At 40.2% G+C, this 20,570-nt stretch overlaps 1 protein-coding gene across 5 annotated transcripts in view; it reads right to left on the minus strand.

Moving 5' to 3' along the window:
• tnr (tenascin R (restrictin, janusin)) overlaps positions 1-20,570 on the minus strand; it is a 225,220-nt gene that overhangs the window by 139,232 nt on the left and 65,418 nt on the right. For all 5 annotated transcript variants that reach the window (XM_034104811.1, XM_034104816.1, XM_034104813.1 and 2 more), the window contains exon 2: positions 16,920-16,973. The gene's annotated coding sequence lies outside the window, so the exon portion shown is untranslated. The remainder of the gene's footprint in view (positions 1-16,919; positions 16,974-20,570) is intronic.

Genomic DNA, 20,570 nt, shown 5'->3' on the forward strand with positions numbered 1-20,570 from the left:
TCGTCCAGTCGCCCACATTTACTGCGTATCACGCTTTAAATCCCCTATTGCTTCCATCCCTCCGTCAGTCTCTCTGTTCATTTATCTCTCTCGAGCACACACACACTCTCATCAGCGCTCAAAGACAGTGCGGTGAGAGGTTAGGGCTGGGGGTCTGACGCGGATATCCTGCAGGATGGCTGGGATTGGGAAGGGAGCGTGAGAGAGACACCGTGAGCACCACTCAATCAATTTCTATTGAATCTCTCTCCAGTGGGAACATGATCAGCGATACAGACCTGAGGGATAAAACAAGCCTGTGCATTTCTTTAGATCTGAGGGGAAAACATCCAACGGGGCTTAAACTAAAATTGCTGTGGCTCAGTGGTTAGCGTGCTTGACTTCAAATCAGGGGGTAACAAGTTTGAGTCCCACTGCAGTCAGCATGTGGTTGTGTCCCTGGGCAAGACACTTCACCCAAAATTGCTCCTGTGGGGATTGTCCACAGTACTGAATGTACTAAGTCGCTTTGGATAAGAGCGTCTAACAAATGTAATGTAATGTAAAGAGTGGTGTAATTATTTTACCAGCCAACAACCAACTGTTCATTTGTTTCAAACACTGGAATTTAAAGTGGACCTATCATGCAAAATGCACTTTTGTACATCTTTTATACATGAATATGTGTCCCCGGTGTTCCAGGGAACTCACCAAGTGTCAGAAAATACAACCCTCTCTCTTTTCCTCCGTACCCAAATCTTTTAAAAACGGGGCTACAACGAGCGGATACAGATTCCATCCGAGCTGACGTCAGCCCGGAATTGTGTTGTTCACACGAGACCACTCGAAAGCGCTGGAGACGCTGTAGTACATATGCCAGGCCTGTAAGTGGAGCTGTAGTCCTGCCACAAAAGCAGCGAAGAAGACTTCCCGCGCATGGTTGCCATGGTTGCCCTTCTGTTTATTCTCCGCTGTGGCTGGCTCTTTTTTTCCCTCCCCGAGGCAAGTGTTTGCTCCTGTTGTAATTCTCTCCGGTAGTCCACCAGCAGATGAAAAACACCCACGAGGGGGGACGAGGGGACCGTGCGGCAGAGTTTCAGTTAGATTTTTATTCGCCAGTCAACATGTCCGTTAAAGTTTAAATCTTCCGGACAAAATTTGAAAAGTGCCGGTCAAAGGTCTTCTTTGTTATTTATTGAGCTTTAAAACAAATGAATAACGACTCTATATAATCATATAAGAATAAAACACGGAGGACAAAGCCTCTCTTTTCCTCTCCCTCTTCTGAGAGCCCAGCAGCTGATCTCCCTCTCCTGCAGGGGGGCGTGGTCAGCTGCAGCTCATTTGCATTAAAGCTACATCACAGAATCAGCCCTTACAAAAACAGGGCTGGAATAGAGCAAATAGAGCGAAATGAGGCATGGCTAAAATGCAGGATCTGTTTGGTATTTTGAAAAAAAAACTTCACAGACATGTTTTATATAGGTATGGCCCTACAATATATTTTTCAAATATAGCATGATAGGTCCACTTTGAATCAAATAAGGGAACGAGGGTGTAGTGCAAAAAACAACCACTGTATCCTTGTTTTTTCTTTGATCACATTTAGACATATATTATGTAAACATTGACCAATTTGGAGCCATTTATACAATTCCTCCTCAAAACAGAATGCTTATTAGAGCAGTCAGAAAGAAGAACAAACACTGAATTAGAGGCTTTGTTGCTACAAAATGAAAAAAATTACACAGTACAAAAAATAGCAAGAAAATCAAGAGAGGCAAAGGCATTTAAACCTTTTCAAATGTGCTAAAAGTTATGTAAATGAAGTGTTAACCGAGGATTCACCCTGCATGTTAAACAGGTACAAATGTAAAACCCACAACAATGCTGGCATGAAATTAGTGAATTAGGTCCCAGGAAGGTTAATCATATTCCAAATGCAGCAAAATTAGAAAATGAAGCAGCTGAAATGGTGCTGCAGTGTTTCTACACTTATCATTATAATCATTTCTGTGAAAATGTTAAAGTGGCAATTATTCTTAGTTTAACGATCACATTTTAAAAGACTGAAATTTATTATGACTGCCACAGCTGTGACCGGTTTATAAATGCAACATGAACTTTTGAGAGTGCAGATAAAGTGTAAAATGCTAAACTGGAAACCTTCAAGTGAATTTTGGGGCTATTGAGATTGAAAGATTTGATCAAATTTGGACTGCAAAAAACTCAACAAAACCAGATTATTGAATATTAGATTTGACCGCGCATTCATAAGGGGGCTGAAATTCAATTGGTTGTCAGTCAGGTGTGCTTCAATCATGAAACATGGCAACATGTCTCCATGTCTCCATGGCTACTTGCCTGATGTGACAGAGAGAGAAATGGTTACATTTTCCATCTTCTTTTGAGTTAACAAAGGAAAGGGAGATCAGAAAAGTACTAATCTATGTCATTATCTCTGTGGGACAGTCAGACTCTAAGAAAGTCTTCTCATGCTGTAGTCTGAATATAGTCTAAAAAGGCTAGAATTAAAACAAGATAACCATAAGTACATAAATAGAATAAGTGATTATATTGTGAAATGTTATTGACATAAATAGAGAAAATAATTGGGAGATGCATCCATCGTCTTGTTTAAAATCGTTCAAATGCATCAAATCCCAACAATTATTCAGTTTCCCTTTGAGAACTTGTTGAATTTTAAATGAATCTCTGAAAATAATGTTGGTTTAAAACCCGGTGCCAGTGTTCACCTTTTATGTTTAATTTGACTGGAGAGGTCAAAAACAATCCTTGTAGAATTAAGGAGAACTTTATTATGAGAACTTCATTAGGGCCACCCTGAAGACCACAAGATTAAACACACTGGTCTGACTTAAACATTAAAACTTGTGAACTTCTGATTCATGTTTGATGTAAAGATCTACAAATTAAAAGTCTTAACTCAATCTCACCCAACCTGGTGTGGTAAAACAACAGGTTGGGTTTTCTAGCTGGTTTTACTTTGGAATTCATCCGGCAACATAGCTTTAAACTTTCATAAATCCCCTCCCTAAGTTGAAGGTAAGGTAATGCATGTTCACAGTATGAGTACTGCACTGCATCCTTTTATTTTGAATAACAAACTTTCCAATGATATCAGAAGATGGCTCTGGCTTCCGATGAGCAATACAACAGCTTGAAGTAAGAGCGGGCTTTGATAAAAGTGTTTCTATTACCACAGCTACTCAAGCAAAACCGGCATATCAACTTTGCATGTTTCACTGAATCCCGGAAACCCTTTCATTCGTCTAAAAGCCTTCTGCTAGAATACTGATTAATATTATCAGTCAAAAAGCCAATAAGGATTTCTATAGGAAATGTTTATAAGAGCTGGCTGAGGAAAGGTTGTTTGCTCTTTCCACTATCATTGTATGTACAAATCGTATAGGTTTAGGTAATAATACTAATACACATGTATAGACAAAGTGGTTTATCATCATACAACCCAAAATCTTCAAAACCATACCATGCCAACATTTATGTTTGATTTGGGCAACATTGCAGTCGTAGAAAGCGGCACATGTTTAAACAAACTTAATATCAAGATTGTTAAGACCGATGTTTGAACTGATATTACCTTAAGCATAAATAAATGACATGATGTGGACCTCAACAATTAACAATGTTGTTTTTAAGTGGGAAATATTATGCTCATTTTCAGGTTCATATTTGTATTGAACATTGCGACGACCTCCTAACCTATCAGGCTCTCCTCTCCTCTTTCTCTTCTTCGATCTCTCAGGCAAAAAGCACTTTCTTTCAAGACAAGATCCAATCTTCCTATTCCAATCCTAAAAAACTATTTTCCATCTTCTCCACCCTCTTGGACCCTCCCAAAGCCCCTCCCCCCTCCTCCCTTCTGTCAAGCGACTTTGTTAACCACTTTGAAAAAAAGGTTGATGATATTCACTCGTCTTTTTCTGACTCACCTTTACTCACCGCTGGATCACCTGACCGACGGTCAACCGGCACACTAACTACTTTTTCCCCTCTCTCGCCAAGTGAGGTTCTTACCCTCGTTACCTCTGCCCGCCCTACCACCTGTCCTCTGGACCCTATCCCTTCAAACCTCCTTCAGACTATCGCTCCTGATATTCTACCGTTTCTCACCCATTTCATCAACACTTCTCTAACTTCTGGTCACTTTCCAAACAGTCTCAAGGAGGCAAGAGTAAACCCTCTCCTGAAGAAACCCACTCTCAACCCGTCTGATGTTATAAACTACAGGCCTGTCTCTCTCCTCCTTCGCACTCTCCAAGAACTTGGAGTATCAGGCTCTGCACTTTCTCTCCTCACCTCATACCTCAAAGACCGCACCTACAGGGTAACTTGGAGAGGGTCCGAGTCCGACCCTTGTCAATTAACTACAGGGGTCCCTCAGGGCTCTGTTCTTGGTCCCCTCCTCTTCTCCCTGTACACAAACTCGCTCGGATCTGTCATTAGCCCGCATGGTTTTTCATACCACTGCTACGCTGACGACACCCAACTAATTCTGTCCTTTCCCCGCTCAGAGACCCAGGTGGTCGCACGCATCTCTGCTTGTTTAGCTGACATCTCTCAGTGGATGTCCGCTCATCATCTCAAGCTCAACCTTGACAAAACTGAAGTGCTTTTCCTTCCGGGAAAAGATTGTCCTCTGTTGTCTCCCCGACCCAGACTGCAAGGAATCTGGGTGTGATCCTGGATAACAACCTGTCCTTCACTGCAAACATCGCTGCTACAACCCGCTGCTGCAGATACACGCTTTTCAACATCAGGAAGATACGTCCCCAGCTGACCCAGAAAGCGACACAGCTTCTGGTCCAGGCACTCGTCATCTCACGCCTAGACTACTGCAACTCCCTCCTGGCTGGTCTACCTGCATGTGCCATCCGACCTCTGCAGCTCATCCAGAATGCAGCGGCTCGTCTGGTCTTCAACCTTCCTAAATTTTCCCACACCACTCCGCTCCTCCGCTCCCTCCACTGGCTTCCGGTAACTGCTAGAATTCACTTCAAGACACTGGTACTTGCATACCATGCTGCGAATGGATTGGGCCCTTCCTACATCCAGGACATGGTTAAACCGTACACCCCAGCGTGTGCACTTCGCTCTGCATCAGCCAAACGACTCGCTGCACCCTCACTGCGAGGGGGACCCAAGTTCCCATCAGCAAAAACACGTGGGTTTGCTATCCTGGCTCCTAAATGGTGGAATGAGCTCCCCATTGACATCAGGACGGCAGAAAGCTTACACACCTTCCGGCGCAGACTGAATACTCATCTCTTTCGACTCCACTTCGAGCGATAGAATGACTAACAAAGAACTGCTAACAGAGCACTTATATACTAATAAAGGACTGGCTTATCTAAAGCCAGTTGAGTAGCACTTGAACTGATTGGCTCTATGAAACCTGATGTACTTATATGATTCTGTTTTCCTCAAGGTTGTGTATTCCTGGTCGAACGTACTTATTTAAGTCGCTTTGGATAAAAGCGTCAGCTAAATGCAATGTAATGTAATGTATTAAAAAAGAGAACCGAGTCTGTTTTCAAAGGTCAGTTGGCCTGCTCTGTTGTGATTGGTTAACAACTTAGAGATGTCCCGCCCCTTAGCCTATCAAGTACAATGTACTAGAAGCAATAGCCAATAGAAGCGCGAGTGTTAAATTGTGATGTGTATATATAACGTAAGAAAACAAAGGAGTACAACTGAGGTGTTTAAGGCAGGGGGGGTGAGAGAATCTCCCTGTGGTATGAACTTTGAGAGCTAAGCCTTTACAGAACCTTTCACATCACATCCCAAAAAAACACAATACAGGAAAGGGAAAAACCCCACAGGTGTAATAGGGACCCTTTAAATGCAGCAACTACCTAATTAGGATATGTGTGTGACTCATGCAACTATCTAGAGTCGTTTCCCTCCTCAGGATGGGATGTCAGGCCTGTTGGCCCAGTTAGAGAGACGCCTCGGTGCATGAAATTGACCTAAAGATTTAGCCTGTCTCGGATTCAAAATACCTAGAATAAAATCCCAGATGAGGAATTTGGACATGCTTTACTTTTGTTTGTTTTTTTCTTTTATCTCTCCCTTGCACAGTCTCCAGAGTTGCCTATTTCTGTGCTGTCATCTTGCTTCAGTGGTATTTGTTGCACAGAGAACAGAGATCAAGAGTGCTACTGCATTGATTCTTTTGCTTTGTTATGACACTAAATTCAGCCTCAGTGCTCCCTCCTAAATTAACAAGCCACACATAGACACATGCACACACACGCATAATGACACATGACAGATAGCTATGAGCACATAACTTGATGGGAGATGATTTGTTATTTTAAGACTATTGATTTGTGAGTTATGCAATGAAACGAGTCTCTTTCAGAAGCATCCCTCCAGCAATCCATTTTAACATGCTTTCACTTTCATTGCATACTAATGACACGATCGATACATCTTCTAGGACGCTGACTGCACAGAAATACAGTAAGAATACAAGAAATACAATCACGCACAAATATGACAAGAACACTAGTGTGAGTTGACAGTGTTTTACATGTTTGGTTCCCAAAACCGAGACTGTGGAAGCATAGTGCTTCCCCAAATCTCATCCATCATCCAAACATCTAGCAAAAAGAGGAATACATTATTCTATTTTTAGAGGGATGTTTCCACAGTATATGCCTCCATTATCTTGCAACAAAAAATGGTGTGGTTACTATGCAAGGCAGCAAGTCATCCTATCAGCAGTGAACATCATCTACGGATGGGGTAACGAGTAATGGAAAGTCATTTTTACCAGAGGCTGTTTTCCATGTAGGGATGCTGCTGCGCTGCCAGCTCATCTAGGACAAATGACTGCCTCTCGCCCAACTCATTACAGTAACCTAAACCAAGTAGCTGAGTAGCCCCAGGTGAGGGCTGTGGATGTCTGAATGTTCCCCTTGACCGTTGCCTCACTGCTGACCGAACAACATGCAGCAGGAATTATAAGGCAAGCAAGTTTTGGGATTCATCGAGCCCTGTTTTTTACAAGTCTACTGATTAAACGTGGGTATATTCAATCAGGGGGTTCACACAAGTTGTATACTGATTAAACATTAATGATATCATGCTGTGTGTATGATTAAAGGATAATGTGTGATAAAGGAACTATGGCATAGTAAAAGAAAAACCGTCCTGGTGTTAGTAATGTAAGTAGAATTAGAAGGGGCAGATATTCACAAGGCAATAAGTAAAAAAAGAGCAATGTGTAAGTGAGGCTGTATAGTTAAAGGAACAATGTAGACATTAAATGTGTTTCATGAAGTTCAAGTTGAAGGAAAGAGCCATCCCTCACAGTCCATATTGTGTTCTCTTTGCAATGCCATATTTTATTAATTTGGGCTTGCTTTTATTTGATTGGCCACTGCAGTGCCATGTCGGATCATATCGCTTTACGTCTATAAAAATAATGAGGAGGCTGCGTATTTGATTTAGTGCTAGAGTCCGTTTAAAAGCTGTTTGAGATACAGCAGCCAGGGGAGGGAGAGAGAGAGAGAGAGAGAGAGAGAGAGAGAGAGAGAGAGAGAGAGAGAGAGAGAGAGAGAGAGAGAGAGAGAGAGGTGTGCTGAAAGCTGGTTTGAAAGAATTATGTGACACAAACAAAAGCTCAAAACTCTGATAGAGGACAGATTAAGAGTAGCTTTGGTAATGGAGTAAGTTTGAAGACTTGAGAAGTGATGCAAGTGTAATAAGTTGTCTTGTACCTAAACATTGATGATGACAGCGGTGACTGGTGATGCATTCATGCTTTACCTGCCATTTTAATTTGACACAATTATTAAATAGCTTACCTTTAGTCGGGGGTGGGTGGTAAATACTTACAAAAGTTAATTTTCTCTTTGGAATAACTTCCTTGTAAGTGCCCAACTCTACATTGTGCATGAAATGACAAATGGGCACACAGTAAACTCTTTCTGGCAGTAATTCATAAAGTTGTCAAAACTTTTAACAATATATTAACTGAACAGTCGCAAACAGAATGTGTACGCAGACTTTTTGTTTATATATATAACATGCCAAAAAAATATCCAGCCTGTCTTCCAGTGCCTTTATTTTATGGAGGAGTAATAAACTGCAACACACAGTTTCAGTAAATAAAGCAAAATAAAGCTTCCTCTGAATTGAAAGCTATGAATGGTTTAACTAGATAATAAGAGTCTCTTAACAGTTAAGCAGTAAAGCAAGTGATTGCTTTTTCATGGACTCAAGATTTTGAATTTCTACCATGCGGGTTGCACTAACCAAATCCAATCACATGGATAGCAATTAAACTCTTCAGTGAACTCCTGACATGGTTCAGTTCCAAGGTAATCACATAAATTACTCTGATCCATACTTAATTTCCTCCCAGGATGTCGATGATGTTCTCTGTATGTAGCGGAGCTAAAGTTTTGTCAAAGTCATGTACAGCTGGCATGTATAGCACCTGCGACTCTATATAACCAATAACAGTTAATAACAAAAGAGTTGGAGTGTGTTGCAGTCAAATACAAATGTGTGCACTAGCCCTAACCCCACAACTCTGACCTAAAGCCAAAAATAAATTGATATATTTTCCGTGGGAACTATACATCGCAGGTTATAGTGTAGAAGAGAACATTGGCGATGTTATTCATAAATGTGTCTGCGTAATGTAATTTGATTTCATGTGAATGTTGTATTTTAATGAATTATTATGTAGCACCACACACGTTCCTAGTTTATGTAGCCTTTCCATGTCTCTCTTTTATTCCTATGTTCTCAAATATTTACAACATTTCAGTGTATTTCAATGAAATTGCTTCACAACTGTTAAATACAATGGTTAAGTACTTGTAGATATTGGAATCTACTTGTCTTGTCAGGCCAAATTTGCATTGTGAAGCATAAAGGTTATTTCAATATGTTTAAGTTGTTAGGGAGTTGAATTAGCTTACAGTAGTAGTTAACACATCAGGTTTGTTGTATTTCATACTTAGACTTTAACATCTGCATTAGGGTATTTGATATCATTGTTGTTTATCAAGGACATACTGTATAAACAAGCATAACGTATGGAGACTAAAACTGTGTCACAAATGCTACAGGTATTATATGATTGCTAAAACATGCAAACTGTTCCACAATAGTCTTACTGGCCCATTGAGAGTTTAAAATATATTTATCTAAAAATAACAAATAATAATAAGCATAATACTGATGTTAAGAAATGTGTTGTTTTGTTGTAAAGCCGACCCCAGAGGCACTGCAGAGAAGGACATGTTTAACAAGGCCCAGGAAATAAAGGGTTTGTTTCCAGTCAGTGACAGAGCTGGGCCAAACACAGGAAGGAGCCAAGCATTGTTTTTGATTTCCAACTGTTTTTATTTTTGATCTGTCTCCGGTTCCATATGGAGGCCTGTCCGACAGCAAGAACAGATTGCATTACTGGACTGGTCACAGAGAATGGCTGCCGCTAACAAGTTGTCGCTCCTCCCTGACCCTTGTTTGTAAGTGAGTGTGTCCCTGCGGTTGCCTGTGTGTGTACATGGATGTGTATTTGTGTGCGTGTGTGTGTGCCTGTGCATGTTCTCGCGGGCGTGACCCCGAGTGACTTGTTTCCAATAAGGAAATGAAATCCATTGCGGGATTTTCTTTCTCCCTCCCAGCAAACCATTTCCTTTTATTACTTCACCTCCACTTCCCTGAGCCACTGGGTGCGCTTCCACGCTGCACACAACTCCAAGACAAGCATCGGCAGCATCTATCTTGTGGACAGAAGTGCTGAGTGGCTATTACTTCTCAGCAGACCACATAAAAACCACAGCAATTAAACGCTATTGGGCCATTCGACTTTGTCCTCTTAGAGGGGGAAAAAGAAAGAGTGAGTGAGTGAGAGAAGAAAGGCGGGGTAGAAAGTGGGGGTGAAAGACAGAAAAAAGATACTTTGACTGATCCTGCTTAACAGAAAGAAATATTTTTATGTCGGTAGTTTGAAATGCGGAAGGATAAATAAAAAAGTGTGAAAGTAGCTGTGAAATTAGAGCGGATGAATTACAGTACCTGCTCTCAAAGGGACATCAGAGAGCTCTTTAACTAAGGTACAATGGAAAGTAAAAGTAGGTGCAGCATGGGAGTTACAGTGAGGTCTCCACTTTTAACTAGATTTATAGTTTAAGTGATTCTGCTGGAGCTGCATTGTTGTTCCGCTCGTCAGAAAGAAGCTTAAATCACATCCAGTGCATTTCAGACTGCTGTACTGAAAAACATCTTTTGAGTTATGTCTTTTTAAATCTATTTTGCAAAGCTGAAGGAAATGGCTAAGATGGAGGAGTGCCAATGCTGTAGTGCAGGATTACAGTCTGTATGGGATGTGTATTTAGTCTTGGTGATGCATTTATAATCTCCAGAGACAAAACAGGAACTGAAAGAAATATCAACTAAAAGTGGACGCAAAGATAAAATCATATCAGATGTCAACATGGATTGAAACTGATGTCAGCCAGCTACTCATGAGGCTCCTGTGGAGAATGAGCTCAATGTGGAAATACAATCAGCCAAGAGCTGCCTGAATATACAGGGGAAGGTTTGTACAGCTTTTCTATGAATACACATTGTTAGTGAACATTAAGTCAGAAATGAATATTTCCTCAAAATGTTGATTAAAAACGTAATGCATGCGGCATAAATGTAATATCAGTACAAACTTGCTGTTGCAAATAACTGAGGTGCTAAATGTAGTGTGGACAGGGTTGGATCACGTACAACAGTAAATATTACATTTCAGTATGTTCATCATCAACATAACCTTGACTAAATTAAATGAGTCTACAAATACATCTCATCAAGAGTGCATTTCATCCTTCACTGAATAAAAAATATCTTTATTAGCTATTGAAATTGAGTACAAAATTAAACGAAGGCTAAACTAACTGGTAGACAACTGGAGCTGGAATATATATTTTCTTAGTAGTTCTCACTGAAACAACATGATGAAAGAATAAAATCATCTCACATTAGGAATAAAATCAGCGAGAGATCTATTAGATGTTGGCTTCCACAATGTAAATGAATCAAACCTGTCTTTATATATTAGAAAGAACAATTTTGCATAAACTCATATGTCACATTTTTTGCCAAGTGACTTAAAGTACTTCTTCAACTCAATTTGACCATCAAATTCAGAATCAGACTTTAATTGTGCTGCTACAGAGACATGTACGGCATTGAAGCAGCAAATGTACAGTGGAGATAAAACACAAAAGGAAAAGACTAGACTATATTAAATAAAAAGGCAAGCACACGTTATTCAAAAATATAAACAATAGGCAAGACGAAGACAAACAAGTACACCATGGTGAAAGATAGCATTGTTTTGAAACATAAGTGAATGTATAAAGTATCAAAAGATCTGATAAGGTTAATAACCTGTAAATAAATGGTTAAATAATAAAAAGCTAATTTCCCATAAGTGTATATTGCATGTAAGCTGGTATTGCACAACAGTTTTCATACTAGATATTATATATATTTATTTACAGAGGTGTTATTGCACAACAGTGGTAGTAGTCTTAACAGACCAAACTTCATCTACCACCATATGGCCGACATAGAAACAGTTGTTTTGTTGTTGTTTTTCGACAGCAAACAAGCTCGGTTTTTCTCTGTGTGATGTAGTGACAGCAGTATTGCAAACTCTCCAGTCAATCCTGTGACTGTTGTTGCTGCCACAGTGGAGGACTGTCCCCATTCATCAGGGTGCGTCTACATACGTTTCAGGCACCTAAAAATAAACGTCTCAAACCTCTCTGCAGGATGAGGATGACAGCGCATAAAAAGTATGTCCAGAAGTGAACCCAACACTGAAAATTACGAATGGCTGCCTGTCTCATCACCTAAACAAATCACAGTATCTTCCAAAACTGATTATAGATGCTGCAGTGTGGCCCTCTCCTCTACAATAAGTCTTTCTATCCATCTTTCTCTGTCTCTTGATACATTTCTCTCTTTCTGCCCTTTTCTCAATAACGTTCTGTCTTCCTCCCCCACTCCCACTTGTTGTCCCTTTGCCTTTCTATACTTCAGTCTCTGTCTCTGGGTGAACCGCTTCGTCTTTGTCATGTTCTGTCTCTCTGCTGACAAGACAGATATATTTAAATGGGAGCTAAGGACAGAGTGTTGCATTATTCAAACCCCTCACAGAAACGAGTGTTGGAAACAATGACAAGGCAAATCCCATTAAAGCAGGCCATTTGCTGAGACAACTAATCCTAAGGCCACATTGCAGCCAAGTGAACAGGCAAAGACAGTTAACGTTCACACAAATCATTTCTTTTGCATCTGTTTTTAATATTTAATCATATCTATTTAACATAGAAATAGTCCAACCTGAGTCATCTGAGAATAGCCACTTGTTCAGCATTACTACAACTCACTACATGTAACAAATGTCCAAACCTGACACCTTCAAGTTGCAACACCCACCACACCGTTAGTGTAGGCTAACATGTGCTTTGAGACCCGGGGGCAAAAACTGAGTAGCCAGTTATTCAGCCTGTTGTGAACCTCAGTGGAAATACCTGTCACATCACAAACTTAATGTGGAAAATCAAGGCCCTGGAACCAATATCCTGGATACAGCCAACTGGCTTACAACACACTGATGGAGCCCTCAGGGTTACATTGAACACTGTGTGGGATTCATCAGGATCATCAGGATCCTGCTAATCTTTCTGAGTAGTGCTGATGTTATACATGGGGGGTAAGCAGCCAGTTGCCTATTTGCAATACTTCTCTTTTTTCAACTTTCCACGACCATTTTTATATTAAAGTTAAGTAAAATAGGGTGTGGCCTGATGATGTACATAGAAGTCCTGAATTAAGAGCTTTTTAGTCTGAGTACAGTTCTTTGACATTTTACCATTAACAAAAAAGCTCAAAGCAGCTTAAAGTTCACAAAGAAATTAATTGGACAAATAATAAAAAAGGGAGTATTTGATAATTTAAAGGTCCCCTATTATAGTGTTTTTCATCAATATATTATAGGTCTCAGATATATACACAACATGTCTCTGGAGTGTTTTGCTTGAAATATCAAACAGATCATTGCAGCATCCCATAATCCCCTCTGTTTCAGCCCTGTTTCAAAAGTGCTGATTCTGTGTCTTTTACTTTAGATGAAAATAAGGAGCCACTCCCCACGCCCCTCTGAGAGATGTTTGGTTAAAAAGAACACAATGGTGCTCTAGGAGGAGATTCAGGTGATAAGGGGGGGGGGGGGGTTACCTTGGTTGGTGATTGGCTAATGGTTACACAAGCCAAAAAATCGTTATGACATCATAAAGTGGCCACAATCTGATCAACTCTATTTCAGACAGGTTTTTATATAAATGGATCAGGACAAAAAATTAGCAAATCTTTTTTCCTGAAACTTTCAGAATCTCTTTACACAGAGGGGACACATGGCTGTTTATGTATAAAAGACATGAGAAAGTGGATGTTGCATAATAGGTGACCTTTAAGAGCTTTTTAGTCTGAGCACAGTTCTTTGACATTTTACCATTATCAAGAAAGCTCACAATTTGCAAGCAGCTTAAAGTTCACAAAACAATTAATTGAACAAATAATTAAAAAAAGGTATTTTGATCATTTAAAGGTGGCTAAGCTAGTGTGGCAACCATGACACAACACACATTGTAAGAACGCAGTTGGTGATTATACTTTCCTTTTTATTTTACACATTCAAAACACATTTCTTCTTGCTCTTTATGTTGAGCTATACAAGAACATGTTGCTTACTTTGCATTTGTTTTGCACTTGATATATCGACATTCTAACGTATGCAATGTGGGCATTATTCCTTCAAGAATAAACCAGGGCTGTATTGAACTGTGGCATCACCTTACATTTTGTTACCAAAAATATTGACGGACACTAGCTGATTAATCGTAGCACTCTTTCTGACCCTCTGACATAGTGATCTGTTAAAACCACAGGGAGGGGAGTCTTGTGATTTTATCCAATGAGAACAAACATGTTGCCAATAGCTTTTGGCTATTTGGATGTGCAAGTAAGCACACTGTTTCCCCGGGCCAGATCGATGTTTCTTGATTAGGGTGCCCGGGCCAAAAGGGATGCAGTAACTTTCCCTATTCGTCAGCTATACCCAGACCTATTTTCATTTAACGCATGCACACATAAGTATGCAGATACACACCCGCACGGGCACGCACAAACATTAAACACAAAAAGACAAACTGATGTGTCGGACATCACCGACACACACACACACGTCATTTGTCTCGTGGCATTTAGTACAAATGTGAGATAGTGTAGAGCCCAGCTAAAAATCAATGGGCATTCGCAACAATCAATGGCTGGTTTCCTATGAGAACTAATTAGAAAGGCAAACACGGGGCGCCGCCTCCTTCCTCCTTACTACCGATCACTGTGAGCTCCAAACTAAGTGCTTCTCCACAGTCAGGGTCAAACTAAAGCGTAATAAAACAGTGATTTTCATTGATCGTCATAGTTGTTTATGCGGTTAAGCTGTAAGACTTTTGAATGACCTTCAGAAGATGAAAATGAGCTCATTTGCTTTCATATATTTTGTCACTATGAGACTTCAAACATTTTAAATAGGTCACTTCAATGAAAGGATGAACTCTGTCTTGCTCCTGTTAATTTACCTTGAATATTTTCACATCCTGTTTTCCCTTTGAATGACTAAGTTTCCCTTTCTGAGTAATTCGTCTATTAGTAATGTTGATCACTGAGTAACAATGATAATGAGTTACATCACTTTTTCTGTTAGACCCTGCAAGTGTGAATCAGGCTTTCATCACTATGATGTTGGTTCATTAGCTAGTTTGTTGTGTTGACAAATGCCTCATTGTGACAGAGAGGAAATGTCTGCAATAGGACAACATGGATTTAAATGTTGTTTTTAAATGTATTTTCTTAGCCTGTACAGGATATGTATTGATTCCCTTTATCGATCTTCATGTCTCTTATGTGCTGTTTACACGAGAACGCAAACGGTTGTATCCGCTACTTTTCTCTTTCGTATAGCCCGTTCGTTCACATGAGGCCGTAACGGAAGCACGGAAACGGACCCCACAAGCGATAACGGGTCCCAAGGTGGATAGATCTGCAAACGCAACGCTCTGGGGGGCCAAACGGCTCCGTGTGCACGTCCTATACGGTCATTTCCTGATAACGATGAAGCCATAGCCCCGCCTCTCCCCACCTCTGCTGCTCACTGCTGTAGCATGGTCAGTAGCTACTGACCATGCTACAGATGTTAGTGCAAAATCTATAGCCCCTCTACCACAACCATCAGCAACAAGTGGACAAGGAGAATTACATGAACTACATGTTGCTAAATCCACCGCGGGGCATAAACAGAAGGGCAACCATGGAAACCATGCTCGGGGGTCTTCTTCGCTGCTTTTGGTGTATTTTGTGGCAAAAGTACAGCGCCACTTACAGGCCCGGCATATGTACTACAGCGTCTCCAGCGCTTTCGAGCGGTCTCGTGAGGAAGTACAGCGCCACATACAGGCCCGGTATATGTACTACAGCGTCTTGAGCGCTCCTGAGCGGTCTCGTGTAAACGGAAGACTTTTTTTATATCGTATTCGGTTCGTTTGCGTTTCGTATGCGTTTCCGTTTGCGTGTAAATGGGGTCTTAGAGTTTCTGAACTGCTTACCTTAATCCCCATTAACTCCATTAACTCCAAATCCAATCCATTTTATTAAAATGATACGCCTATCTACCAATCTACAGGATAAACCTCTGCCCCTTTAGGTATTGCTGTACATTAGACCATGCAGAGACTCACAGATTGACATACTTAATGAATAAACCGAAGACTATGCTGCGAGGCAATTCAAGAAGTGTGGAGTCATCACTTTATACTTTGCTAATTCTTGACAACTCTGAGAAGGATTGTCTGCCCGGGGCCATTTCCGTAGCTAAAGAGAGGGCGGTAAATGTAGCTTCTGTTTGAAGGGCAGAAAAAAGGCATTAAATAGTATCCTTTGGTTTAACTGTTTCTCAACTAAATCAGCCCTGATGAAAAATGAGAGTCTGCTTCATGGCAACAAGTCAGGATATTAACAACACTGTATGGAAATCATTGGCTAAAAAGGACTGAACCTCGTGCCATGCTGAATGGGAGAGTGACTAAGTACGGATGATATACTGCTGCGGAAGTGGCAAGTTAATACATTACCTTATTGGAGTCAGCTACACAGTAAACCTATTGCAAGAAGAGTAATGGTGTCTCTAGATCATTGAGATATGTGGCACAGCGATTGGAACAGCTTCTAAAGTATGTGCTCCAATGCTAATGTGGCTAAAGGGGCTATCCAGGGAAACAGACAGATAGCAAACGGGCTTATCTGAAAAAAGTGTCTAGCCGCACAGAAAACTGAAGCTGTGCTAAAGTGGACGTGTTTCAGAAGACATTTAAAACGACAGGAAGAAGGTATGAAGCAGCAGCAATCAATCAATCATTAGTATCTTGTTTGTTTGTAGGTGACCAAATACTTATTTTACCGAGGAATTTACCAATTAATTCATTAAAAATCCTACAATGTGATTTCCTGGATTCTTTCCCCCCATTCTGTCTCTCATAGTTTAAGTGTACCTAGGATGAAAATTACAGGCCTCTCTCATCTTTTTAAGTGGGAGAACTTGCACAATTGGTGGCTGACTAATTTTTGTTGCCCCACTGTAGGTGTCAAGCTGAGTTGCTTTTCATTGCTGTGTGAATACATTTGCTGTCTGAGTACACTCTGTACATAAAATAGCGGGGAAAGAGCATTTGATATTGAGGACAGAAGTGATCATTATTCACAAACACACACGTCTCCAAGCACATAGGTAAACATGCATCTGAAAGGCAACTCACCTTGAGAGCAGCAGCCGGAGTTGATCCTTTTAGTGTTGGTCTTCTGGGCTGCAGCTGTCAACAAAGAGCAGAGAGGTTGGGGATGTTTAAAACATGTGCTGACTTTTGTACTTGCTTAGGAATCTCCTTTCAAAACATAGCCGTAGGGAACAAGTGTACTAAATAATAAAATGAAACTTTATTTTCTGAAAAAAACAATGATAACATTGATTTAGTAGGAAGAAACAAGAAACTCAAACAGTAAGCAAATACACACCAATTAAAAATGTGGGGTATACAGTGGTATACAGTATCTTCTGTATGCATTTGACTGCTTAATGACATTCTGTATAATTTTGCTTTATAATGAAAACGTTCACAAAAAAAAAAAAAAAAAAATTATAAAAATAATCAGATATAAAAAAAACGGTGTTAAAAATGTAAAGTTATTAATCTCAAGCCCCTACCAAGTAGATAGAAAGCTCACAGATATAATTGTGCATGTTCCATTCAGTAACCTTATGATATGATGCGTTAAAGCTCTATTTCAGGGGTGGGGAACCTCCGGCCCCCGGGCCGTATACGGCCCGCGAGACCATTTGGTACGGCCCTCAAGGTAATTTATAAACACACGCAAAAAAGAAAAAAATTAAAGAAATCTAGACCGCAAACAAATTAAACAAAGCGAGTGCCTGTTTTTCCTGGCCAAGGTCAGGGTCCTTGAACACAATACGAGCCTAATGTGTCATCACGTGGTACATGTCTCGTCTGACTTGGGTGCAGTTCTGACGGAGAGCACCAGAACGTCGCTCCGGCACTTGCAAGCAGTACCCATAAGGAGCCGTACACATGCCGCAGTTTTTGCGTGGCTGTGTCTTTAGTTGAAAGCCCGGTGGCGATCTGCTCATATGTCATACTGATCATACAGTCAATAACTTTTTTGTTATTAGCATCTGGTTAGCTAGCTATGCTAACGAATATAAGAAGCTTTTTCTAAAACCAGTGAGGTAAAGGCACATCTTTATATGATCATTATAGTTATAAAAAAATAAGAGAATAAAGTAAACGGGTATAAAATATATTATATGACAGTAAAAAAAAGTTGTTATTAATAAACAAGAATACAGTTTGAAAGGGTAGTGATTTGTAAAATATCCATAAAGAAAAAGAAAATCTGCTTACAGTTCTGTTTCATATGTGTTGAGAGATGTATCCATAGATCTCCTAATGTTGCTCTCAAAGTGCACCAGATTGATGCTTTTAACCCCCCCCCCCCCCATTTAAATCACGTCCACATGGATAGGAAACTAAATACATTTGCACACATCTTGTGTCCAATATCTTTCTGTTTTGGTGGTCATGCCACAACCGTGAACGTGCATGCATACGCGAGTCATGGTAAAATATCTGGATTAAGAGGTTGAAAGAAAGGCGAAATGAATGGGCTGTGATTTTAGTATTTTTAAGCAGAGGTCAATAATTTGTACGGCCCTCGGAGGATGTTGTAAAAATTGAAATGGCCCTTGAGAGGAAAAAGGTTCCCCACCCCTGCTCTATTTAGTAAAAATGTGTGTTGGTCAAAGGTACAATTATAATGTTGTCCTTAACTGTTCTGGTCAAATGTATTATTTGCAACACAAACATATGTTTCACAGTAATTACAAAAAGAGACAAGTGAGGGAATTATGACCTGATCCGTTGCAACATATTGATCCGTTCTAACCAAAGCCTTGTTTGCTGCATAACTCTGAAGCAATGATCTGCTCTATGACAACACTGCCAGCACGGCCTGTATACAAACACGAGGTGATTAGCATTTCTAATGGTTTTGATGGACACTAGAAATGACTCTCAGTGTACACTTGAGACACGAGCCAGCACTTGATAAAGAGACATGATAGGAGTCAGGGGATGCAGACAGGTGTGTGTGTGTGTGTATGTGTGTGCGTGTGTGTGTGTGCTCTTATTACAGGATTATGACCTTTCCTGTTGCATAAGGCACTCGTCTTATGAGCTCCTCTCATCGTCCTAATAGGCAGCCATATTGTTTAGGCACTTACAATCAGTGTTAGGTCTAGTTCAAGTGTTTATTAAACATGTGTGTAAAAACTCCCATGTCACATACTGTGCATAAGCATAAACCTGCTCAGCTGTGGCTGTTGTCAATCCCTCTGAGTGCTTTCAACTGACCAGGGGTCAGACTGTAAAGCTCCAAACTCTGATTCACTCTGTACCTCCATGTTGAGGAATGAGAGACAAAAACCCATCATCTCCATGTTATATGCATCACATGACTTTGGTGTGATGGTTTATGTGTTAATAAATGTATGCCTTTACCTCAGTGTACTAGGTTACACTTGAGTCGGAATTAAACATGTGTCATCTCTTAACGCATGTAAGACTTGCATACAAAATATGCTGCAACTGAAGAGGATATTTGCAAGGACAGAGACAAAACCGACTATGTAGTGCTTTAAGATTATACATTAATGTAGAAATAAACAAATCCTTCACATCTAGGTCAACAAAAATCAGATCGGTTTAATCTTAGTAGTGTGTCAACATAAAAGGGCATTCAAAGAAAATGACAACAAAATCACAATTTCATGTAACAGGTTCCAAATAGGTTAGCAAATAAAATCAAGTCAGCACCTATTCCGTACCCCAACTGAATAATCTCACAAGATGATGGGTAGGCAAACATGTCACAGATAGTGAAATGAAAAATGCTGAGAAGTATTCAAAGTTGAAGTGACAGGCAGACAGACAGACAGTTCTTTGGGAATCAGGCGGAGTATGGTCTCACATTTTAAGAGTTGAACAAAGTCAAAATCCACTTTCCTGAAAAGGAGAATTTGGAAAACAACCAAGACTGACTCAATCAGAAGGATGAAAGCACAAAATAAATCTGAAGCTAGAAGACAAATAGTGAACACTTAGACAGAGTTTCACTTTAATGGGATTTGGGACTCTATACCTACAGTACAGCCAAAGTCATATGGTACCTGTTTATAAATGTTCTTACTCTTGAATTTGTGTATATATCTTTTCATATGCATAATCTATTGTTGTGTTGGGCTGAAGATGACACTGTCCAAAAAGTACTTAGTCACTTAGTTTAAGTACACAAAAGATAAAGAGCCTCTAAAATGACTCAAAATGGTAGTAATAATAATAATCATATTTTGGCATAAATAAAGGAATATACAGATGGTGATTCTGAATTATAATCAATCAATCAATCAATCAATGTTTATTTATATAGCCCAATATCACAAATGTTACATTTGTCTCAGTGGTCTTCACAGTGTGTACAGACTATCAGTATGACAATACGACACCCTCTGTCCTTAGACCCTCACATCGTACAAGGAAAACTTCCAAAGAAAACCCAGTTTAAAGGGAAAAATGGGAGAAACCTCAGGGAGAGCAACAGAGGAGGGATCCCTCTCCCAGGACAGACAGACGTGCAATAGATGCCGTGTGTAAATTGAAAAGATAATACATTTGCAACATAGGTAGTCCAAATGTTTGGAAATGCATGTGTGTATAATAGGAAGATGAATCCACGAGGATATCCATCCAGGACCTATGATCCAGGACCACAGCCACGACTCAAGATCCAGCGCTCGGGATCCAGGACACAGGACCGCAGGATCATCCATGACTCCG

Source organism: Pseudochaenichthys georgianus, chromosome 17, assembly GCF_902827115.2.
Source record: "Pseudochaenichthys georgianus chromosome 17, fPseGeo1.2, whole genome shotgun sequence".
NCBI classification, from domain to species: domain Eukaryota; kingdom Metazoa; phylum Chordata; class Actinopteri; order Perciformes; family Channichthyidae; genus Pseudochaenichthys; species Pseudochaenichthys georgianus.